The sequence below is a fragment of the Prionailurus viverrinus genome, chromosome B2 (assembly GCF_022837055.1).
Source record: "Prionailurus viverrinus isolate Anna chromosome B2, UM_Priviv_1.0, whole genome shotgun sequence".
Lineage (NCBI taxonomy): Eukaryota > Metazoa > Chordata > Mammalia > Carnivora > Felidae > Prionailurus > Prionailurus viverrinus.
In genome coordinates, this window is record NC_062565.1 from 29,644,282 (window position 1) to 29,670,195 (window position 25,914).

The 25,914-nt window shown below is 45.8% G+C and overlaps 2 long non-coding RNA genes across 2 annotated transcripts; one reads left to right on the top strand and one right to left on the bottom strand.

The window, feature by feature from the left end:
• Positions 1-24,713, top strand: LOC125166146 (uncharacterized). The gene is made up of 3 exons (XR_007152369.1): positions 1-14; positions 8,016-8,021; positions 24,579-24,713. It is a non-coding gene; the product is annotated as an uncharacterized LOC125166146 (long non-coding RNA).
• Positions 17,070-24,724, bottom strand: LOC125166147 (uncharacterized). Its single transcript, XR_007152370.1, has 3 exons — positions 24,595-24,724; positions 20,746-20,756; positions 17,070-17,079 (listed from the first exon to the last, which is right to left on the bottom strand). It is a non-coding gene; the product is annotated as an uncharacterized LOC125166147 (long non-coding RNA).
• Positions 24,725-25,914: the final 1,190 nt, after the last annotated feature.

Sequence of the window (25,914 nt, forward strand, 5' to 3'; positions counted from 1 at the left end):
AGGTGAGGACACAGGTGCCGATGTGGGGGAGGGGAGGGAGGACTGTGCAGTTCTCAGTTGAGTCCTTCTTTCAGAGTGAGAAACAAAGGAGCTCATCGTCTCAGGAAGGGGAGCAGGGAGGGGTGCAGGAGACTGAGGAGGGGGGAGGAAGTGCAAAGCAGCCCTTTCAGGAAGGGGACAGTGACTGGGGAAATGGCATCTGGAGAGAGCAGGGCTGGGGCCCCTGAGCTCTGTGCTCATCACCTTAGAGAGAGAGAGTTCCAGCACCAGGAGCATCTATAATAGACTAGGAGACAACGCAACAAAATAGCTCAGGTGTGAGAATTACCATCCTTTTTACTTTGTCGTCATTAGCCTTTCTCATTTTATAATTTTTCTACAGGGAATATACATTACATCATATATATTGTACACCATACATACACATCATAATCAGTTTATACATGTTTCTTTACACTTTAAAGAGGAAGGAGATGGTAGGAAAGTCAGCACCTCAGGCCACAGAGCTGGAAAGGCCGAGCCTGCCTGTCCATGCCCTGGGTAGGGGACTCACAGAGCCTTTGCTCCATTTCTCAGAACCCTGTTGTATAGGGGGTTATGGGAGGTAGGGTGAGGGCAAGCAGGGTCTTTTTCTTCCTTTAGGGGTGTTCTCCTTTATTATTTTATTACTATCTTGTCAGTTTTAATGCTTACTAGATGATGGTTTTTATATGTTACATGGCATTTTAAGCTATTCTCATAGGAGGACCTGTCCATACAATCAAGCCCACCTGTTTCAGAAATGGAAATTCAAAGGCGAAATAGTTCAGTGAAAAGATGATTGGTCCTAAAGTAGAAGATCAGAACCTGAGTCTTAATTAATGGTCTGAGGGTAATCTGCCAAGTGTTAAGGATTTAAACTAGTTTATTTTTTGAAAACATCACTCCAGCACATACAAGAGAATCCAGTAGATAATCACAAACATCCAAAAATAAAGAAGTCACATGGTAACCCCTCTTCCGCCATCACCCAAGTTCTCTACCCAAAATCCATCACAGTAAGCCATTTCTCCTTTCTCCTGCCCCCAAAACACATCTGTGCATATGTGTCCACTGTTAGATCAGTAAAAAAGCTCAGGCCAGAGACTGGGGGAAGATATTTGCAAATCACATATCTGATAAAGGACTTGTTTTAGAATACCCGTATAACTCTTAAAAAGCAACAATAAGAAAAAAGTCATTAAAAAAATGAGCAAAAGCCTGAGCAGACAGCTCACCAAGAAGATATACTCATGGTGAATAAGCACTTGGGAAGGTGCTCATAGCAGGTGTCATTAGGGAAATGCAAAGGGAACAACAGTAATCTGCCCTCACACTCCCCTCAGAATGGTGGGAATCCAAACACTGATAATATTGAGGGCTGACCAGGACTTGGAGCACAGAAGGCCTCAATCAGTTGAAAGAGCAGACCTAGGCTGGCCGACTCCATCTTGTTCTGTGTCTCCATCTTGTTCTGTGTCCTCCATCTTGAGTGACTATGTCCCGGTCATGGCCCCCTTTCCGGGAAAACTGCAGAAAGAAAATCCCGCTTAAACCTGAGACCACGCCTCCTCCCCTTGAGTAACTTCCCGTTCAAACCACGCCAGGTGACCTGTGCAACAGGACTCTGACCCTTCCCCAGCCAATCGGCTAAGGCCACGACCATTACCCCACCAACCGCCCCTAGATCCCTATAAAACCTTTGTGCTTTTGAAACTCACTCTCTCTCTGATATCTCACCTCTGTGTTGGTGCAGGTAGGGGATTGAGCTTGAGCTAGCTCAAATAAAGGTTCTTTGCTTTTGCATCGGACTCGGCTCCCTGGTGGTCTCTGGGGATCACGAATTCTGGGTATAACACAGTAATGGCAGGAATACAAAATAGCACAGTCACTGTGGGAGTCAGCAGTTTCTTATAAAACCATACATAGACTAAGCATGCAAGGTACTGATCCCTCTCTCAGGTGGTTACCCAACTCATTAGAAAACTCATGTCTGCATAACAACTTTCATGCACATTTGCATAGTGGGACAGCCCTTAACTGTGGGCTGTACATCCTGACTTCCTTCCAAAGACTACTTTATGGAAAGGGACAAAGCATAAAAAGGAACTTCACAGGTAGAATCTGGGTAAGACGACCTTAGCCAGTGGGTGAAGGATAACTTCATCAGTGATGACCAAGTGATCACTGTATGCTCTTGATATGTTGGGTTGAAAATGGCCTGTCCAGTTGTGGTCTTCCCAACCCCATAGCCTCGGGCAGCCTAATTCACAATGAGGGATAGTCTATAATGTACCAGGAAGTTCTCCTCAAACATCAAAAAAAAAAAAAAAAAAAAAGGAAAGTCTGAGAAATGGTGACATCCAGAGGAGCCTGAAGGAGACATGATTGGGACTTAACTCAGTATGGAATCTTGGGTGGGATCTTGGAAGAGAAAACAAACCAATAAAACAAATCCTGTGTGGAGTTCAGTAGTAGGAATGATTAATATTGCGTCATCATCTGTGGTAAATGCATCAGGTTGAGGGTGGTGTTCACAGAGCAACCGAGTGTGGGGCGAACAGGGACTTTGCGCTAGCTTTGTAATTCTCTGTAAATCTCAAACTATTCTAAAATAAAACAGTTTCTTTTTTACAGTAGCCCTCAGACAAGTACTAGGTCCAGGAGGAAAAACTGTCTACTTTTCAGGTTTCCTGGGGTTGTTCAAGGGCCTGGAGAGAGGGGTTGTGGGGAGGACAGAGGGTAACTACAGACACAGGACAGGGCTCAAGGATCTCCTCTCCTCTGCTCCCTGCCCCACCCCTGCACCTGCCACCAGGGCTGCTAAGAAGGCACCTTCCTCCCCCCTTTCCCTCCCTGCTCAGCTTCAAGTCAGCTCAGTCCTCTCTCCTGGCGGTGCAGAACTGGAGAGCGGCAGTGGCCCCGTGTGGCCACAGGAATGATGACAGAAAACCTGAGTGCCCTTTGGGGTTCTCCCCAGGGGCATAATGGGACCTTGACCCTGGAGTCCCTGTCACTTGTTTCTGCTGCTGCTTCCAGAGCTACAGGATCCTCCTCCAGGGAACCAAGTATGGATTGTCCATTCCTAAGATGTGGTCGAAGAAGAGGAGAAGGAGGAGGCGGAGCTCTGTTGAGTAATGACCTGAATCTGGGGAGGCTCCTGGAGAAGTGACCAGAGGTAGGAAATAGTGACATTAGGGGATGGAGGCCAACAAGAGTGCAGGAGGAGGAACCAGGACCAGAGGTCAGGGGAAGGGTCATCGTAGAGGACCCTTGGGGGAGGAGGAGTTCTGTCTTGAAGAGGCATGGGGGCATCCGGGTGGGGCCCTGGTGGATGTCTCTGTTTTGCACCTGATGGTCATTACACAGGAGTTAGCTCTGTAATTGGTCAGGAAACTGTACTTAAGTTTAGGCATTTTTCCATACTTACAGTATGAATAGTTCAAACATCCCGGAATGAAGGGGAAAGAAGAGAGAACGAAGGTGGTTAAGGGGCTCCCTTTCTTCCAGAGCATGACCCCCTTTTTCTGGGGAGGCAAGGAGGGTCAAGGAACTGAGAGGAGGGGCAGCAAGGTCTGTGCACCCTGAAGGGACCAGGTTCTAATTCTGGAGTTTCCAGATCCCACTCCCTAGGCTAAGATTTCACAGCCACCTGCCATTCACACCTGTGTCATAGCCCCTGTCACCTGGAGACATTTTCTCTTTGTGAAGATGGGGAACCACTGCTCCAGGAGGACAAGCCCCAGGGCCTCTGACAGGGAGGTGTGCAGCAGCTGGAGCTTGGAGACAGGATGTGTGATGGAGGCTAGACGCTGCAGGGGCTACAAGGAGATAAGCCAAGAGTCAGGCCCAGGCTTCTCCCTAACATTTTCCCCCAGGACCCAAATGTGTCCCATCCCCGCTCCTCAGGCCTGCAGGACCCAGGCGTCTCAACACCATGCCCAAGATAGACATGGGGAGGAAGCTCCTGTGTGTGGGGGGGCAGGGGGGTAAGACCCCACACAGTTGGAACTTGGGGGGTGGCCCCCTACTCCCCAGGACCCTGGTGTGCTGCCTCTTCTACCCCTTGGTGCACCCTCAAAACAGGGACCTGCTGTCTGGGACCCTCAGGCCTGGTTTCTCTCCCTGCAATCTGTGAAGTCACAACCTCTGTTTCTGTTGCGTCTATAGACCTCACATTGTCATTTCTGTACATTGTCACTCAGGTACAGAGAATTCTAACATCCCTGTGATTGCTTCTCTAACCCATGACAACCCAGGGAAGTTGACGTGTGTTCTAATTTCCAATTATTTGTGGATTTCCCAGAGATCCTCATGTTACAGATTTCTAATTTAATGTCACTGCAGTTACAGAGTGTAGTCTATAATTTCCCTGCCTTCACATTTATTTAAGGTCAGTCTGTGATCTATTTTGGCTCATGGAATAGTTGAAGTCCTCTAATCCTTACCTGTTCTATTAATGAGAGAAGAGTATTGATCTCTAAATATAATAGTTAATTTCTCCATTTCTTTACATTTCTTCCACTTTATGTCACCTGTTTAAGAGCTCTGTACTGAGGGTCTTCTCCATTCATTACTTTGTCTTGCTGTGATGCTGACCTATTATTCTTATAGAACATCCTTATCTGTGTCTAGCAATGCTCCCTCCCTGTGTGACAGCCTATTTTGCTTCAGATTAATGCAACAGTCCAGACTTCTTATGCTTTTTATTCCCATGGGATATTCATTCCTTTGCCCTTTAAGTTTTAACTTATTTTTGGTTTTGTAGTTCAAGTGTTTCTATTCTACATAGTGTATAGTCCATCTTGATATTTATGCAGTCTGATAATGTCAACTTTTTGAGTAGAATTTTAGTTGGTTTATATTTAATGATTCCTGACATGGTGGGATTTGGGTCTATCATTTTGCTCTTTGTTTCTGAAGAATCTCATGTCTTTTCCATTCTTGTACCTTCTTTTCTACCTTCCTTTGTTTCAAGCAAATAGTTTTTGTTTATGATTTGATTCTTCTAGTGGCCCTTTAGCTATACTTATTTCCATTAATTTTAATTGAAGTCGTAGGAATTGAAATCTGCATCTTTAACTTTTCACAATCTACTTAAGGTAACATTGAAGTCCATCCAGTAAATACAGGAATAGAGTTTCTTTTGGCCCCCTCTGTGCTAGTATTGTTACATGTGCCACCAGCATACATTGTAAGCAAGATAATATTATGTACTATTTAGGGTTTGGAACAGTCATATGTCTTTTAAATAAGTTAAGAAGAAAATGTACATATACAGAATAACACCATTTCTGGTGTTAATTACTCCATTCTGTTTATGAGTTAACATCTAGTGTCATTTCTTTTTGGCCTGCAGGACTTCCTTTAAAAGTAGTTCATGGCGGGGAGCTCTCAATGAATTTTCCTAGCTTATATTTCTGTAAAATTTACTCCTCATTTATACTTAACCTATTTCATATTTATCTTCACTTTGCCATTTTGTCCCTACTTTTGGTTTTGTTTCTTAAGGTTTTCATATGAGATAAAATTCTCCAGATGTGAACGCACAGTTAGAGGGATGTCAACAACGGTTTAGACTCATGGAACTGGTAAGATGAGGAGGATAGTAAACAGGTCCCTTATCCTAAAGTTTTCTGTTGCCCCTTGGCATCTGGTCATCTCCCCCTGGACCCTACCTTGGGCAACCACTGGTCTCCTTTATGCCTGTCATTGTGACATTTCTCATTCTATTAGGTTTATCACCAGGGAGGCTCTCTTTATCTCCTGCCATGCCTTCTCTTTTCAGATCTCTTTTATTCCTGATATTAATATACTAGCCTCCTCATGTCACAATTTGCATGGCACAGCTGTTCCAGCAGCTTATATTCCACCTGTGTCTTCACAGTGAGCATGCACGTCTTGTACACAGCACCCAGTCAGCTTGTGTATTAGCCTCTCTGCACACTGGTGACCTATCTTTCCCAGACATGTGGCTGTATCTGCAGTGGTGTCACGTCTTCAGCCTGCTTCTCCCCAGTAGAATTGTAGGATTCTAGAGGCCTCTTTTCCTTTTCTATGTCTCTGCCTCTTTTCTTAAAAATTTCCAGCATTCCTGCTGATCTCTTTCTCCTAAAATCTCACCTCAAAGTGAGATGAGACCAGAGTCACAGTGATGCGAAGGCGAGACGTGGGGTGGAGGATCGACGTGTGGCTACTGGCAGGTAGCTTCAGTGTCCGCGGGCTTTTAGGGGGAAGCCTCAGCTCCTCACTCATGAGTCTCTCTGCAAATGAGGATCTTTCTCACAGGGAACCTGGCTTCTTCCAAAATCAGAATCCAAGAGAGAGAGAGAAAGAGAAGAGAGAGAGAAAACCATGGTACCTTTGAGACCCAATCTCTGAAGTCACACACCATCACATCCCCCTTATTCTGTCCATGAGAAGTGAGTCACTGAGTCCAGTTTGCACACAAGAGGAGGAGAATTAGTTTTACCTCTTCATGGGGGGAGTATCAGTGAATCTATGAACATTTTAAAACCACCACGTCCTGTGTGGAAGGTGTTGCTAACCTCTGTTGCTTTGAAGATTTGTCTTCTTTTTGTCTCTTCTCATGTGGACATGGATGAGCCTCGGTGTGGTTTTCTTTGGCTTCTCTTGTCTGGTGGGTTACAAGCTTCTTGGATCTATATTCTCAAGGATTTTGCACTAAATCAGAGGAAATGTCAAACATGATTTCTCCAAATCTTTTTCTGCTCTTTTTTCTCCTCATTTTTGAACTGTGATCATCTATTTGTCTTTTTTATATTCTCCTGTGGATTTCTGAGGTTTTGTTTCTCTCCAATCTTTTCTCTGTGTTTTTGGATTAGGTAATTTCTATTGATGTATATTTGACCTCATTGATGCTTTATTCTGCCTTCCCAGGTCTTCTGTGGAGTTTACCCGTTGAACTTTCATTACATTTTTTTTCTTTTCACTTGTTGAATTTCTATTTGGTCTTCTGTGTACATTTGTATTTCATTGTTCAAATGTCCTTTCTGTTCACTCTGTAAGAACAATATTTTATTAAATTCCTTTAACACATATTTATTCCATTCTTTGAACACATTTCCTGAAGCTGCACGGGAGCCTTCGGTGCTGATTCTAATATCTGGGCACACAGGGAATACGTTTATGTTGACTTTCTCATAGTCACACATTTCCATTTCTTTGCATGTCTGGGAATATGTCCTTTAAAAGTGGACTATGAGTTTTAAGTTTTAGCAAATGGTCAATCTATTCTATTATGATTTTGAAGATTTTTTTTCCTGCAAGGGTTTCAATTGCATGGACTCCACTATGACCTGAACCTTGCAGTGTTGATCAAGATCAAGCGTTGCAAGGTCTACTGACTGAGCCAGCCAGGTGTCCCCAGTATGATTTTTCTTGCTGCTACCTGAGCCTTGTGCTGATTGGAGAATTCATAAGTCAATGGCGCAGATGCACAGATTGGATCAGGACAGTTGTGTCTTTAAAGCTAGACCTCCCTCTGGTTCCTTCTGCATTATCAGCAGTGTCTCCTGAGTGTCTCCCAGCCATGCAGAGTGTGGTGCTCATCTGGGGATTTTGACCGAGATTTGATTCAGATTTCAGATCTCAACCCTCTGCTGCTCCCTCACTTTCAAATTTCCCCTTTAAGTGTCCAGTTCCTTGGCACTGTGACTGCTGTCATCTGTGCCGTGAGCCACTGGGTTACAGTTATGCTGGGGGAGGGGAGCACCCAGAGGGGAGAAGTCTCTGAGCTTGCATTTCTTGCCTATCATAGTGATGGTTATTTAAGATTAAAGTTCTCATGTTTCTGCCTGCCTGCATTTACTTTTCAGTGACTTCAAATGTTTATTTTTGATGTTTTTCTTCAGTTTTGATAATTGTCTTCTGGGGAGGAACTAACTCCACCCCCTCCTCCTGTCATTACCAGAGAAGTCTCGCCTGAGAGAGGATTTGGGGTAAAAAGGTCCCAGCCCATGATCTGATCTTGTGAGAACAAGGTGAATTCAGGCACCTGTGGTTCTGTATTCAGGCTTCTCCAGCTGAAATATGGGGAAGCCCGGGATCTGGGCACAAGCTGACTGCATATAACCCACAGTGACATAGAAGGCCACCTCTCTTCCACTGCTTCTATAGTATTAGCTAAAAAACGCTCTGTACGTGAGAATTTTCTTACATTATCTGCACTGAGTCACCAAAAGGCAGCAAAGTTTGAATGGAGGCCTTGGAAGTGGTTGAATTAAATCTGAAACAAGCTCCGCCTTGTCCTCCTTCGTCCTCAGAAGCTGCAATAACCATGACTCTTCCCATCTAATGGATGCTTGTAGCCTTCATCAGGGAGATGCCCGTATTCTTCCCTGTGCTCTGGGCATTTGCGCTGGAGGCTTCTCTCCAGTTCTGAGGAACACCAGCCCTCGGAGATATAAGTGCATTGGCATCATCAGATCCTCCTGAGTAACAATTGTTATCCCCCCAAAGAACAACGGAGGATTTCTCATCTCACACGGGTTCTTCTCACATCACAAAGGTATAAAAGTGTACCGAATCCTCCTTGGGAAGTGGACATGGCACAATTTTTTGAGGGCCAAGCTTGTACTCAGAGGCCTCAGCAAACGACACCAATCATTGTTTGGCAGAAGATGTGCTCATTAGCGGCTCTACCCAAACCTCTGGACTCTGAGGGACTTGACTGCAGATCTGCCACCTGCTAGTGAAGCATGCTTCACTGATGGGACAGCTCGGTGTTCTTGTGTGGCAAATGCAAAAAAGCCCTGTGGCCACCCACCAATGATGGGAAGCTGCTACCAGCACCCAGCAATGGAGACTCGGTGCAGTTAAGGTGACATGATTGCCCAAAGGTCACACAGGTGACATTAACTGAAACACTGACTGAAGCACATAGATTCATGGGCTTTCATGAATGGAAATGGCCTTTTGGTTTTTGAACACTGGATTTTGAAGGGCACATCACATGGTGAAACTCCTTACAAAGAAGGGGAAGGAATCTAACACTGAATCTTTATGTTCCACATTTCATGCCCAGGACAATGGATTTCAGGAAGAGCACCAGATTTACAGGATGAGGATCTGCATTTTTAACAAGATCTTCACAAAATTTGCTTATGTGCTGGAACGTCAGAAGCACGGCTCCAGGACCATGTTCTTCAAGGTGTGATCTCCAAGCACCTGGGGCACCACTCAAAGAGAAAATTCTCAAGCTCTGCTCCAGAGGTGGTGCATCTGGATCTCTGTGGGTAGATGCACCCAGGAAGGTGCATTGCCAACAAGCACCTAGGTTCTTGTGCACTTGAAGTTTCAGGACTGCACTGTAGATGGTGGAAATCTGGTCACGGCTGGGCTGTGGGCTGTGGATGGGATGATGATGTGCAGCACCTGGAACACACACATCGAGTCTTCTCCCAGCAGCCAGTGTGGCAGAGATGTCTGATACGTGGAGAACACAGATGTCGTGCTGTCCTTGAGAGTCACCTGATGTGATGGCAGGGAGTCTGTCACATTCATTTCCCATGGATGCCCAGTATGGGTGCAACGTGGCTCTGGTAATGAACACACTTCTGTGCAGGTGTCATGAGAGGCCATGGGGAAGCATGTTTAGTTCAGGGATACAGGGTCAGCTGATCCTTGGTCCACTGAAAATAAAGAATGGGAGTATTTTCCCTGTCAAGAATCCTGACAAGTAAAAACGGTGACCTCTTGGGGAGACTGGGTGGCTTAGTCCATTGAACTTCCGACTCTTTATTTTGGCTCAGGTCATAATCCCACAGTTCATGGGTTCTAGCCCCACATTGGGCTCTGCACCAGATTTCTGGGATTCTCTCTCTCCCTCTCTCTCTGCCCCTCCCTTTCTCTCATGTGTGGGAATATGCTCTCCCTCTCTCTCCCAAAATAAATAAGTACATAAAACTAAAAAAAAAATAGTGACCTGGTTATCTTTTAAGGATGTCACCTGCTCTTTCTAGTTATTCCAGGACACTTCTTCCATCCAGGGATTTTCATCCAGGGTTAGCTTGGTTTCTGGGATGGTGAGTGCCCAGAACCATCACATGGTGATCCCCACAGACCAGTACCCTCCTTCTGGTGGAGAAATCCTCCCTCGTCTTCTCACCAACTCTCAATCCACCTTAGAATGCAGGGCCCCCAGATGACTGTGCCACCATCCATTGGGGGATCCCAAGGAAGTAGCCCTCCTGAACCAACACACAGGGACTGGTGTTGACTCTGGGGATGAGCAGATGGCCCCAGCAGAGGGCCTTTCAGAGCCCCATGTTCCTTCTCAGAGACAAGGAGATTGTGGTGAGCAGTGTTCATGGTCCAGAACCACTTCTGCTAGAGGAAGAGACAGAAGGTCAGAGCTCCACTGGATGGAAATCAGAGGCCCAGACCCTACCCCTGGCTGGACTTGGAGCAGAGCACTTCAGCAATGTGTTCCTCAGTGTCCTTGTCCACAAGGTGGGGGAGGTCATTGTTATTAATGAGTACTGTAAGAGTGGCTTGTTTTTTCAACATCTGACCATTCACAAAGACCACATTTCAGGCTCAGGACAATTGTGGAAGGCAAAGACAGAAAGTGTCACTTCTCCTTCATGGGAGAGAAGCTGAGTTTCGGAAAAGTGAAGTGGTTTGTGTCCTGTTGCTTGGCCACCTCAGATGGAAGAGCAGCTATACTATGACCAGTGCAAGGTGACCTGACTTTCTCAGTTTCCTGAATTACCTACAAGAGGGAAGGGGACTTTTGTAGGTATTCCTATCTTTGAACCTTTTAATGAGTCCCCAGCTCTTCTCCTGGATCTTCAGCCCCAGTCCTTCCTTGTGGCACAATGGAAAGTGAGCTGGACCAGGAGTCAGCAGGCCTGGGTTTGCATCCACAATTTGCCACTTAATCTGAATGGCCTTTAAAATTGTTACCCTCATACTTACAGTAAGAATGGTTTGTAAGATCTTTACTTGCTCTTAATCCTACATTGTTTGGTGGTCTTGACTTTCTGTAGCTTTACCTGCCTGATTTAGTGTGAATTTCTCAGGCTGACAGAGCAGAAAGGCATCAGGTGTCCTGGGCCACCATCCCTCAGTGGGGGGAGTCACCATTAACAATGTCTAGTCTTGTGGCTGCAATAAGAAAGACTTGTGCCCACAGTCTCCCCCAAGAGTGGCCATGGAGCAGCTGTGTTTGGGATCAGGCTCGGCCCCTGTGTGGGACACCGCTTAGCATCAGGCCATGGGGTCAGGGAAGCAGCCACTTTGACTCTTTTTCCCTCTGGTTAGCTTGGTGTGGGCTGCTCTGTCTTATAGCCATTCTGTGGTGAAACCCCCTCCCCACTTCTCCCTCAGTCCTGTGTCCATTCCCGCTGTGTTCTCTTATTTACCATCAACCCTGAGCACAGCACGCAATTCTGGTCACCAGGAATTACACCCTGGACTCCCTGTGGCTATGGTGCCCCTGCTTGGTCCCTTCTGAAGAGTCACGTGGAGACGACTCTCAGCCCTCATCCTGTGCCTCATCTGTATGACTTCTGTCACACGACAATGCCAGTGGACATGGGCCCTCAGGGAGGGAAAGCACAGCATGGGCCCATCCCCTTTCTGGAAGTCCACTCTCCCCAGGCCTGGTGCTGTGGTGCCTGCTCTGATTCTGGGAGACCCATGTGTCTCTTGGGCCCCCAACTGGAAGGGCTGGACAGGCAGCAGGATGGGCTGGGAAAGCAGACCCCATAAGCAAAGGGCAGCTGTAGCCAGGATGGGTTGTGGCTAAACAGTCTACAAGCTGTGTAATCTGTACATGTGAATTATTATGCATGAATATCTGCTTCCTAATCAGGAGTTGTGTGTTCCAGAATCTGCCTTGAGTGCATCATCGTTAAGGGGATGTGCAATCATGCCTGGAAGGACCCAGGTCCCAGAGACTCTCAGAATAATGTCATCACTCTCACCTGGCCACATGGAAGAGTACTATAGCTGTCCTTCCTTGTCCCTGGTGTGGCTGTCTGTGCTTTCTATTGCCCAGGGTCACATGTGCCCTGGAAGCATATGATCCTCCTTCTGACATAAGGTTGAAGGTCAATAGTAGCCTAATGCTACATCCCAATGTCGACCTCACTCACCTTCCTTATCTCTTCATGTAGGCCTTCAATCATCTCATGTCATCACAAGAAGTATGAGTGCAGTATACTCAGAGTAGTTGAGAGAGAGAGAGGCAGTGCATAACTTTGATTACAAGACATTGTTATATGTGTTTTCTTTATTATTAGTGATTGTAGTTAATTTATTACTGTGACTAGTTCGTGAGTTAAACCTGATTGTGGGTGTGAACATATAGGAAACCTCATAGTACATTTAGGGTCAGGTACTATCCGCCATGTCAGGCAGGCCCTGGGGGTCTAGGAATGTATTTCCTGCAAAGAAGGGGAACTACTGTAGTTCAATACTGCCCCAAACCTCTACATATTCTCCTTTCTTGGGACACCTGAGTGGCTCATTTGGTTGAGCCTCTTGATTTTGGCTCAGGTCAGGATCCCAGATTGGTGGGATTGAGCCCTGTGTTGGGCTCTATGCTGAACGTGGAGCCTGCTTGAGATTCTCTCTTTTTCCCTCTGCCTCTCCCTCTCTCTTTCCCTCTCAAATAAATAAATAAATAAATAAATATTCTCCTTTCGGTTCATCTTTGACCTTGGTCACATTATTAGACTTAGAAATGTCCCTGGATCTATTTGTCCCCAGGTGTTTCTTTGTTAGTCTGTCAGGTTGGAGTCCTCATATTATGGTTGGAAAACCACAAAGTGGGGAGGAGAGGAAGGTGCTGAAGAGCTGGCCATCTCTCTCACACAGAGTGGGAAGGAAAGGCACCTTCCTCATTCATAATAAGAGGTGTAAACTCCCTCTCTTTGGTGCCACCATGGGCTTCACCTTGGCCTGTCCTGGATGCATCTTCCCAGTGCTGTGATGGATCCCAGATCCCAAGTGCTGCTCCAAGTCAGCTGACAAAGTCTCTGGAAGAAGAAATGAAAGACGAGTTTTCACCATGGAGCCAAGTTCATTCAAAAGAGGAAGAAGGGACACAAAATCTTGTTTTGAGCTGGTCCTGCCATGAGGTGAACTCATTCAGGGCACATCTTCCTCAGAAGCTCAGGAACTTGACGGATGTGTGTTGTTTGTTGGGTCACTTTTAAAAGCTGTGGAGGGAGCTGTACCAAAGAACAAAGCCTTTCAAATAAAGGGACATTGGGTTTGATCCTGATTCTGTGTCCAAGTTATGCAACATGAAGAGGTTATAAAAATTCTCCAGGCTCAATTTTATCATGAGTAAAAGAAGGGATCATAACTGATGTGAGTAGAAAAGGTGCTCTTTTAGTTTCTCTATAATTTTTCCACATTAGAATTTTTTTAATGTTTATTCATGTTTGAAAGACAGAGAGAGACAGAGCACAAGCAGGGGTGGGGCAGAGAGAGAGGGGGACACAGAATCTGAAGCAAGCTCCAGGCTTTGAGCTGTCAGCACAGAGCCCGATGTGGGGCTCGAAACCCATGAACCGCAAGATCATGACCTGAGCCAAAGTCAGACACTCAATTGACTAAGCCACACAGGCGCCCCTTATTTTCCCACATTTTAATGACCATAAATGACATATCCACGAGTTCGATTTCCAGTGTAGAATATGCTCTTTTCCTTTTCCTGTATGGTGATGACCCATAAACTCGCCTTCATTATAAACTCTGCACTCTTACAAGGTAGAAGGGACAACAAGAGTCTACATCAAATTCCCTTCTAACTCTGAAATGTTCCAGACTCTACAGTATGTCCATCTTCCTTGTGATTTCAGGAAGTCCGTTTTCAAGGGCTGGGGACCCAACTATGGGGGGTGGAAGCTGCCCCCATTTCCTCCTGGAAGGAAGGAAAGGACCATGGTCCCATGACCCCAGATATCTCTCTGAGAGTGAGAGGTTCCTCAGCCTGAGAGACCAGCACTATTGTCATCTGTGAGGGGCCTCGGATAAATGGCCTCTCTCCTCACAAGCAACTAGAGAGAGCAGAATAAGGTAGCCAGAGATCCTGTGATCCTTTGTGGCCTGAGAACATGGAAGTTGACAGGCACAGGTTAGTGTGAGAGCCACATGGCTTCTTCACAGGGAAACCTGGATCAGTCACACCCTCACTCCATGGTGGCAGTGTGGGTCCAGGACAGCCTTTTCTGGACAGGCTGTTTCACCCCTTCCAGTAGAGAGGAGGGAGTCCAGTCAGGCTGTGGGGTGGGCTCACTGCTCCCCTGCATTCCTATAGTTTTCACTAAGACAACCAAGCCCCACTTCACAAGCTTGAGTTACATTTTGCTATTTTCAGCCAAAAAATAGTTGATGAATATATGAAAGTTAAAAGTTTTTAGAAAGAACATAGTCCTTTTATTTGTCCAAATAGTATAACCCATTCTAATAAAAGCCAGTACTCGGGCCATTGATTCAAAATTCCATCCTAGAATTTTTCTCTTGCAGGCCAGACAGGATCTCCATCTTTCTTTGTTGGCAAGATGAGACGTGTGGATCCAGAAAGCATTACAAATACAGCTTGTACATGTGATTGTTCTGAAAAATGATCCAATACAGAGAAAAGAGGAAATAAGAGATGGGGAGGTTTCAACTGTATTTCAACCTTGGTTCTAGTCACACTTGACATTCAGTAGCATCCTTGCAAGTTTTAGTTTGTTCACTGAGACACTGAACCCTCATTTTGACAGCCTGAGTTCCTCTCTACGTCTTTCAGCCGAGGTATAGGTAGCGAACACATGAAGATTGTGTTTCTCAGGCAATAACGTGGGGTTTTCCTTTGTGCAAATAGTACAGCCCACCTCCAGTAACAGCCCTGTTCATGTAGACCTGGTTTGCTTTACAACTTTGTGTCCAATGAGGCTTCTTCACACTCAGAAACGTCAAGGGATTTGGGTGGGTGTGTGAAATCTTTGAGCAACACTGAAGATTTCATATACGACAAGAAGACAAATTGTAATGCTTTTTGGTGCCAGAGAATTCTAGAAGAGAAGTAGTACGCATTCACAAGTGATCTTCACCTTCTCTGTCTTCCTCATGCTCCATCTTTCCTCACAAATAGTTGTAAGTTTCCCATCTTTTTTATCAATATGTATATAATCTCAACTCCCATGATTATAAAAAATTTGTTCTCTCCTTTCAGGGACACACATTTGAGGCTTGCCCTCCCATCTCCTTTTGACTGCTTCTCAAATAAACCCTTTCCTTGCTGTATCCTGATGTCTCAACAATTGGCTTTCAGGAAGATGCTGAGTAGGGGACAAAACTTGCTGTGCTGGATTCCCACTCCTGGGCTTTAGTGTTAGAAGGCTGACACCACACTGGCAAGTGTCCAGTTGGGCCTGATGTCCCCTCTGAAATGGCTTTGTTCAGGATGGACAGCCCATGGCTCTTTGGTGGCTCTGAGAGTGACACAGCATGTGGTGATGTGGGCCTGGAGAAACTGTGGCCACAGAAGATGCTCCTAGGGTCCTTCCAGTTCACCAGGTAGACACTACAGGTCACCTCTTCCAGAAGGTTCCATGTAGCTGGACTGGTCACCATCACTGCTGCCCAAGGTGTGCTCAATAATTCTCACCCGAGGCTGACCTGTGATGGGAGGATGATGAGGTGAGGAGTGTGAAAAGGAGTAGAGATGGCACAGGGATGGTTTAGGAGGGACAGGGCTGACATGTGCCGCTAGTGTGGCTCCCACATATCCTGACAGGTCCCTGCATATCCTCTCCTCCTCTCCATCTCTTCCCTACACGGCCCCCGAGTAGTCTTCCTCCACATGGACTTTCACCCTCACTGTGTTTCCCATGTCAGACAGGGAGGGCTCCAGGGCCCGGCCTCTGTCCTCAGCCTCCCCTCCCTCCACCTTGTTTCCCTCCAGCCATGAAAGCAAACAGTACTTGAGCATCAGCCAATGCCAGACACTGTTCCGAGCACTTCACAGGTGTCACCTCATCCCTAGAGCATCAGCCATGGTACAGGGAGGAGGTTGATGTGCCCCTGGATGAGGAACTTGTTCAGGTCCCAAGCTAAGTGGTCAGTAGAGGACATCCTGGGATCCAGGTGGGCCAGGTCCAGGCTCACACTCTTCAGCTCCAGGTTGCAGCCGCCAGCAGCTTCCCTGTACTTGGTCAGACCCGAGAGCCTGCCACACCAGCCACCAGCCAGGACTTCTCCCCAGCTGCTCCCCTAGTGAACCATTCATCCAGTGTCAGCTCCTATTCGTCCTGGGGGCTCAGGTTGATGTCACCTGCTCAGGGAGGATGTCCTGAGCTGCTCCCAGGATGGTGTCCCTGCTCCATAATCCAAATGTTTGTCTCTTCACGCTGAATATTTAATATATAAACACACAAGCCTGTTTTACTTGCTCACTGCTGTATCCCCAGTGCCCAGCAGAGATCAGGCCCCAAATATATATCATCAGAGTTAATCAATTAATTAGCTTCATCATAAAGAACTTAAGGAGAACTTCACACTTCCGGTAATGGTGGTCTGGAGTAATTGCATTAAGCTTCCTACTGAAAACAGCCTGTTTTAGTTTGTTTTTATCTTGATGCAATATACCTTGTCTGTGACATGAGTTCAAATATTTGAAGGGTATTATGTGAAGACTTATATTAGTCTCTTTGACTATAGGGGTCAAAAATTGGTAATTTCTTTTCTTAAGAGTTCTTTCTAATGTTCAATTTTTTATGTTGAGGGAGAAAGTGAGAGAGAATCCCAAGCAGGTTTCTTGCTGTCAGCACAGAGCCCAACACAAGGCTCGATCTCTCGAACCATGAGATAATGACCTGAACTGATATCCAGAGTCAGACAATTAATTGAATGAGCCACCCAGGCACCCCAGAAATCAGTCATTTCTAAATTATTTTATTTTTTTAATGTAAACTCTACACCCAACATGGGGTTTGAACTCATGACCCTGAGATCAAGAGTCATGGGCTTTATGGACTGAGTCTCCCAGGAGTCCCAGAAGTCATTCATTTCTGTAGAAGCTTCACGGAGACAGAACTGGGCATCATCATAAGATATGTTTGTTTTTGTTTGCTTACAAATCAGACTTAACACAGGCATGCCCTTCCTTAGTAGGTTGTGATCCTTCATCACTGAAAGGGTCCCACTCTGTGGTATTGATGTTGTATGCGAAATGGTGGCATCATGAGGGCACAAGTGGAGACCCTCTGAGCCCCTTCCTCACTGAAGTTGCCACAGGAGACAGAACCCTGGGGTGCATGTCACTGGCTTGGGCTCCACCAGCTCTGTCATCTGGCACTTCTGTCCACTGTTCTCACATTGGATAGTGACGCTGTGACAGTATTATCGCACTGACTTCACAGAGTTATAAATGGTTTAAACTCTGTAACACGTGTAAATTCCTGTTTGTTTCTTACTTTGTTTCATTTCTCTTTTCCTTCTGAGAACCCAAGTCAACTCTTTCCTTCTCCCATTTCCCGTTTCTGATTGCACAACATCCTGCAGCAACAACAGGAAAGAATTTTTTAAATGAGAAAAAGCCCAGCCCCTCAGCTGCAATCCCTCTACCTTAAGGGACAGCAGCCCTGTGTCTGCTGCATTCCGTTGTGAGCCAGGATGGAAGGATGACTGTAGCTGTAACTGGGAACCACAGAGGGAACTGTGCAGAAAGGCCCACTGTCCCCTGGCCCCCGCCCTGCCCCCAGCTCCCTGGGACAGAACATTAAAGGTGCTGTTGCTCTGGAGGGTTGGAGGGAAAATGGAAGAGGAGGTGTATGGGGGAGAGAGGCGACGAATGCACGTGGTTTTCTCCTTTCTCAAGCGCACTGAGCTGTAACATGACCTGTTTCGTCCCCTCCGTGTTTCTCCTGTCTCCTCAGGGGCTGCGTGCAGATTTGTGGTCAAGTTCCAAGCCAGTGCCATCTGCACTTTCCCCTGCAAACATCATACCAGGGAATTCTGAACACACTACATGATGAGGGTGGGAGGGAGGAGGGTGGAGGAAAATCCTGGCATTTGTCTGGGATCCTCCACCTGCTGCCACAGAGTACTCAGCCCAGGAGAGATGGGGACCAGAAAGCACAAGCAAACAATCCTCTTCCAGCGCTGACTTTAAACTGTCCTCAGGGAACTGCAGCAGACATGCCCCACCCCCTCCCTCCCAAGAGGGTTAGAGGTTCAGGGAGTGATTGGTGTTGCCTGTGTTCATGCTGAGCCCTGGGGGCAGGTCAACCAGGGCGCCCTCTCCTCCTGTCCCCACCATCCTCCTCACCTCTTTCAAGCAGGGTGGGGCCAGCAGGGTGAGGAGCACATTCTGGGGACCAGGGGGCTCCTGCAAGGACTGCAGGCAGGCTGGGCTGCGGGAATGGGTGGCGCCCCTGTCTGCCCCTCTTTGGGGGAGTGCTCTGCCCTCACTCTCCCTTCCTATGTGGGAGTCCATCCAGACTATTCCACCTGAAGATGAAAATATCTTATTCCCCCCACAATCAGGAAATGATTCCTTTCCTAACTGGTTCAGACCTGGTAACCCTCAGTCAGTCCTTGTTAGTTACTCGGGAATCCCCAGCCACCCTTCCCTCCATTGGGAGCTGTTGGGGGAACTTAGATTTTCATGAATCCTGCCCACATGTGTGCAGTCCTACAGCACAGCGAGTGGGGGCCACAAAAGCAAACCAACAAGGACCTGGCTTCGTGAATTCAGAGAGAAGTACCGTTGTGCTGTGTTCCAAGTCTTGTGATCACATGGAGATGCCCATGTGGATGGGTAAGCAAGGTTCAAACACAGGGAAGGTGAGCCCGAAAGTCAGGGGACTGCTGCTATTATGTTCCTGCGTGTATGTATTCTTTCTGGTTCTAAACGTCCCCACTAACAGTCCGGATTACAAACTCTGAATTCCCTGATCTCTTCACTCTGAGTTGTCCCACGTGTCCATCTTGTCTCCATTTATTTCTTATGTCAGATATTGAGTCAGTCTACAATACTGCAAGGAAACTATATGTGAGACAAGGATAGTATGAAAAAATTTTGACAATCAGAACAATAATGTAATGTATAAAAAAGCTGAAGTTATAGCCTTTCTATTTTCTAAATAAGTTATATATTAGAAAACTGTTTACAAATGATATAAGGGGTAGTATATTTTATTTCTAAAACCATTATAAAAAGGATTACATATATGTTGAGATTTAAAAACATTTTGGAGGGGGTGCCTTGGTAGTTCAGTCACTTTTTGTGGGTTCAAGCACTGCTGAAAGTGGGGAGCCTGCTTGGGTTTCTGTCTCTCCCTCTGTCTTTGCCCCTCCCTGCTCTCTCTGTCTGTCTCTCTCTCTCAAAATAAATAAAGAAACTTTTTTAAAAGTTAAAAATGTATTTTGGAGTGATTTTTGAATACAGTTGTCATTAGCAAAGTGATATGCCAATGTGAGCCCTGGTTTGACACGGGAGCCCCATAAACAATTTTCAATGTGTCGCCCATTCATTTGCCTTTTATGTAACAACACATAAAATGTCAATTATATTGATCATCCTCTCTCACTCTAACTATTACATTAAAGATTCTTTTCCATTGACTTACTGTCTGAAATCATTAGACCATAAAATCTTGGTTTGTGAACATAATTCCGTCAGGAAACATGCTTGTAATTCAAAGCACTGGTATAGCAAAGAGAATTTCAAGAACCATTGGCTCAGTTGTGATCAGGTGACATTCGGCGTCACATACTATTAGAATTGCAACACATGACTCTTTTATCAAATTAAAATTTATTAGAAACGTTCGCTCATTTTGCAGAACACTCACATAACAAGTTACTCACAATCCAAAGTTTTACTGTATATTTAATATTTCTGTAGTTAATTCAGGCACAGAAATCATTTGTTGTAATGACATACTTGATCAGTGAGATTAGTTTTATTGCTTTAATTAATAAAATATATATTGTCTGATAAACAATCAGGGTTAACTAAATTAAAAGTTAAAGTTTCTTTATGTGTTTATTTCTTTCAAATTTCAAGTTCAATCACATAAATTATTAAATAATATAATTGTTTTTTGTCTTGATATGGGATTTTTCCTTAAAATGGTATGTCCTATTAGTTTTTGAAAAATAATATTGCCTACTTTTCCCCCTTTGATTTATTACTTTTATAAGTTAATTACTTCTTCTTTTCTCAAATTAATCCAGCTGTAATAAGTAACATATTTCTCTGGTAAGGCTAAAGACAGTAATGACCTCACTGTTCACAGACAATTTATTAACATCAACTCTCTGAAAAAAAGTTTTATTTTCCAAACATATACCTCCTCCAATTGCACAAATTCTTATAAAGTGACTCTAGCAGGTTTCATATCATTTCCAGCTGCTATTGGCATATTAGCACTGCAAGAGCCCAGATCTGCCCAGTGTCATGGTTTCCACCCAAATATTCAGATAATATTATTTAATCTTCTTAGATGTTTATTTTTTTAATTTTTAATCTATTTTTAAATTTTTTTTACAGCCGACTTTGTGGAAGATAAATGCCATCATTATACATTTTATTTATCAATTCCCATACCCAAGATTAAAATTTGCTATGTACATTCACTTAATTTACAATGTCGAAAAATGGACACCTGAATGGCTCAGTCAGTTAAGCATCAGACTTGGTTTTGGCTCATGATCTCAGGGTTGTGGGATCGAGCCCGGAGTATGGCTCTGCACCAAGCATGGACCTGCTTAAAGATTCTCTCTCTCTCCCTCCCTCTGCCCCGCTCCCCTGCTCTCTCTCAAAAAATAAACATTGAAAAACCGAAATGTCAAAGAAGCTACCACAATTGTAATAGAGTAATTAAAAATAGTTTTTTTTCAATTTGAGTAGAGTTGACACAGAATGTTACATTGGTTCCAGGTGTACAAGGTAACATATGACAAGTTCACACATTGTGCTCTCTCCACCACAGGTGTAGCTGCCCCAACACATCCTGTTACAGTATCAGTGACTGTTCCTCATGCTGTGCCTTCTATTCCCGTCACTTCTTCATTCCCTAACTGGAGCCTGTGTTCCCGCCCCCCCTCACCCGCTGTCCCAACCCCCACACCCTCCTTTCTGGCAACCAACTCAGATGTTCATTTACTGTATGATAATACGTGTGAATACAAAGTGTCCTGAAGTAAATATTTAAAGTGATTTATTTGAATTCACATTTCACTGTATCATCCTGAAATCACTGAATACATGACTTATGCAGTACCAAGTTAGAATACCCAGAAATTTCTCTAAAACTTTGTGTGAGACCCTGAACTTTGTGGCCACACTGGCACCATGGGTACACGTGTAACCGTGTCACATCTTGTTTGAGCACTGATGACTACCTTTGATGCACTGGATTCTCAGATCAACAAAAACCCTCCTTCTTACAAGTCTTCAATTTAGTATTGAAGTGATTAAAACACATTCAGGTGACATAGTTGAAACAACACTGATGATTTTTTGCTTGATTTATAAGTTGTCCAAATACTTGTCTTATTCTGGCAGACACACGGTTTGCAGCCAGCAGCACAGTGACAGGGACCGCAGTCACATGTGCTGCTCACAGTCCGGTCACAGCCTTCGTTCACCATGTAAAATGCTCTGCTTCACTGCACAGTAGAGAGTGTGACTTCTGATGGCAGTTTTTCCATGTTGGTTGCTCTTATCAACCTGTAAAGACTATTATGCAAAGTTTTTCTATTTCAAAGACTTTACTGTGTGAAGTTCATTTATAATGTTCTTCACACTTTTCTTCCTGATTATTGCTAATTGTTCATTGCATTCTGAGCACTGGCAGCAAGCACTTAGCACATTCACAATCACACAGCTTTGGAGCATTATTTGCATGTAATATTTACATGGTTAGCAAGAGTAAGACACCAGTGAGTTTTGAAAAAAAAAGCAGGGATTTTTTAAAGGTTTTGTTATGCAATATAGTGTTTCCTCTGAACTAGATCTTGCACAATGTGGAAGCCATTCCCACTCATTATAAGGTTTGTACAGTATTAGATGCTCTGTGACAGGGCAGGTTGTGATTCATTGCTAGTGTTATGGCTCCCTGTTCCCTCTCAGACCCGGAAGAGTCATGACTAGTATATTTCAAAGCAAAGTTAAAAGGTGTTGAAACTTTGTCACTTCATTCTTACTGTTTACTCTTAGTATTTTTTTTTTTTTTATGTTCTTGAATCTGTATCTATTGTTTCCACAACAATTGTGGTAGACTGACACTGAAAACAAAGGAAAAGTTGTGCAACATGAGGGTAATGATAAATTGAAGACTCTTCTAATCTCAGAGGGAAGAAATACAACCCAGGTCCTTGTCTAAGGACCTCGGATCATGTCTGCTGTGTCAGCTGTGCTCACACACCCAGCTGGCCCGCCTGCCCTGCACATTTTGGACCTCCAGCCCCACCCCAGTCCCATGAGCTCGTTCCTTAAAATACACCCACCTCTCTCTTGATGCACATATCTTATTGTGTCTGTTTCTCTGAGCACCCTGACTAACACAGTACTGTTAGGGGCACGAAGGATAGGGACCTACAAAAAAGAAAACTCACCGTTGTCATGGAAAGTACAGTGGCAGGTGGTAAACATGCAATCATGTGATGCTCACTGGCCACGGCTGCACTTGAGCAGGAGCTACTCACCTGCCCTGGGGTGCAATGGGGGTAGGGGGGCAAACTGTCCCTGAGGAAGTAATATGTCAGCAGAGACCAGAGGGAGGCCAAACCAAAGGTTGTGTCAGGGAGGTGGGGAGAGTGTGCCACATGAAGGAAGAAGGAATCAAAGTTTCTGGAGTGGGATGGATGAGTTTGAGGACAGAACAGGAGCAGGGACTCTGGGGCAAGAAGAACTGAAGGCTGTGCCTTCTCTCAGGGCGTCCCTCCTCCACCTGCACCTCCTCCTACACACTCATCACCTGGATCCTGGGTGACTTCCAGGGCCTTACAACTGTCACATAGCAGAGCTGGGAGGCCCTGGGCCTTGTAGCCTCATGGCTTTGTTCTAGAGATAAAAGAGCTGAGGCCACAGAGGGGAGTGGCTTCCCCAGGAAACAGAGGGTGTGGTGGGGCCAGAAGCCCCTGACTCTGGGGCCAGTGCCTTTTCCACAGTGACAGGGAGGGTGATGTGAAGGAAGGGACCTTGGTCAGGAGAGCGGTGGGACTAGCAAGGGTTGAGATGCTACAAAATCACACAGGGGACCTGGCGAGGGTCCCATTCCAGGCTCCTCACACCTCACTCTGAGCCACAAGAACATTTCTAAATGTCCCCCACTCCTCCTGATGCCTCCAGTTCTTCAAGCCCTGTTCAAGATCAGCTTCTTCATGGCACTTTTCAGAGATAGGAGGAAGATTTCTTTTTTGTTCTCTAAATTATACCAGGGCACAATGAGTGTGCCCTATTTTGGGGGCCTTAGAACCCTGTCCCTATTTTGGGGTGCCTTTGTACCTCCCTATTCTTGGCACCTTTGTGCCTTCTAATCTTGGCACCTTTGTGCTTCCCTATTCTTGGAGTGCCAATGTGGTTACTCAAACTCAGGTGTGAACATTTTATGACTTTGTGTTTCTTTATGCCTTGTTAACCCATTGGTGTAAGCTCGGGGGATTCTTAAGCTTAACCCCCATAGAGAGAGAGAGAGAGAGAGGCAAACGCCTGAAACAGAATTGGCACAAATGTGCCCAATATATAGGAATAACAAAATTAGATATTCAGGGTGAAAGCACCCCAAGTTTAGTACTACAGCAGAAAGCTGCTTTCATAGGAAAATAGGGCCAGGGCAGGTAAATTGGTGAATTGGACTTTGGACTGTTGAGCTGCAGGCAAAGCAGCCCAGAGCTGAGATAGTTAACAAAAGAAAAGGTGTCTTGTTAACCCTGAGGTTATTCCCTCTGTCTCATCCCCTAGGCTGGCAAAGATAAATAGGAACGGTGCCTCCAGTCTGCTGTTAACAACCATCTACCCATCTGCCCAGTGCCTGGATTTTGTTTTATATTAACCCAAACCCCGACACTGTATATCTTCAAAACCTTTTTTCCCCCTCATGTCCTCAAGTTAATGTTCCTAGTTTCTTTGTCTCTTTGTACACACCCATCACATTTGCAAGCATTCTGATCTGAATAAATAAGGGGCAAGGACCCTTATTTGGGGCTCTTGTCTTTTTCCCCAGACATTAGCCATCTCTCTTTTTAATCCTGCATCTGCTCTTTTGCTGGCCAAAAGAGAACTTTAGACTTAGAGTCTATGACATTCCCTCTAGGAATTAGGGCTGGAACCAGTGTTATGCCCAGAATTCGTGATCCCCAAAGACCACTAGGGAGCCGAGTCTGATGTAAAAGCAAAAGAGCCTTTATTCGAGCTAGCTCGACCTCAATCCCCTACCTGCACTGACGCAGCAGTGAGATACCGGGGAGAGAGAACGAGTTTCAAAAGGACAAAGGTTTTATTGGGCCTAGGGGCAGTTGGTGAGGTAATGGCTGTGGCCTCAGCCGATTGGCTGGGGAAAGGTCCGAGTCCTGTTAGGCAGGTGGGGGGGGGGTTACTCAAGGGGAGGAGGTGTGGTCAAGGTGAAGGACACAGAACAAGATGGAGTCGGCCGGTGTAGGCCCGCCCTTTCATCCCCCCCTCGTCATGTAGCTTACGGACCCAGTCATGGGACTGGCTGCATTTATGGTGACAAGGGGAACAGAGTTTGGAGGTTTACACAAAGTTCTGGGAACCAAGTGTCCCTGGGGTGGCTCTGGGACGTCTGATTAAGTATTGTCCCTGAGCTAGTGTCTATGATCTGCCAGCTGATGTTTTGGGGGGTGTGGGGACTCCCGGCAGCATAAGCAATGACAAGCAGAGTTAACAGTTACCAATATTAGGTGGGTCGAATGCGCTGTAGCTTGAGCTTGAGCGGGTTGTTTTGGTCCCGACTGATGGCCCATCGCGTGACAACGTCCTTCCGGATCAAGGAGGGGTCCGCTGGCCGAACGTGGGTGTGATGGACCCAGGTCGCGATGCCGTCTACTTTGAGAGAGGTGGGGGTTGTCAGCACCACGATGTAGGTCTCGGTGGTGCCTCTTGACATAGACCCAGTCTCCCGGCCTGTACTGATGAGGTGTCGGGGTCAGGCCAGCCTTGTAGATGGCACGGAGGCATGGCCAAATGTCCTCGTGCGCCCTCTGGAGCCCTCTCAAGGAAAGAAAAAGTTCTTGATCTTTAAACTAAAGGTTGGGAATAGGGGGTGGCCTGCTAAACATGATCTCATAGGGAGTAAACCCAGAGTGTAAGGAGTGTTCCTAACCTGGTAAAGGGCATACGGTAGGAGAGTCACCCAGTCCCCGCCAGTCTCCATGGTTAATTTGGTAAGGGTCTCTTTTAGGGTTCTATTCATTCTTTCTACCTGTCCTGAGCTCTGGGGCCTATAAGCACAATGTAGTTTCCAGTTTGCCCCCACCGCCTTGGCTACTGCCTATGTTACCTGTGAGATAATGAAAGGGCGGGCCTACGCCAGCCGACTCCATCTTGTTCTGTGTCCTTCACCTTGACCACACCTCCTCCCCTTGAGTAAACCCTCCCTCACCTGCCGGACCCTTCCCCAGGACCCCTCCCCAGCCAATCGGCTGAGGCCATAGCCATTACCTCACCAACTGCCCCCAGGCCCCAATAAAACCTTTGTCCTTTTGAAACTCGCTCTCTTTCCCTAGTATCTCACCGCTGCGTCGGTGCAGGTAGGGGATTGAGCTCGAGCTAGCTCGAATAAAGGCTCTTTGCTTTTGCATCGGACTCGGCTCCCTAGTGGTCTTTGGGGATCACGATTTCTGGGCATAACAATAAAAGCTGGTCCACTGTCTGATCCTGCCATGGCAGGAAAACTA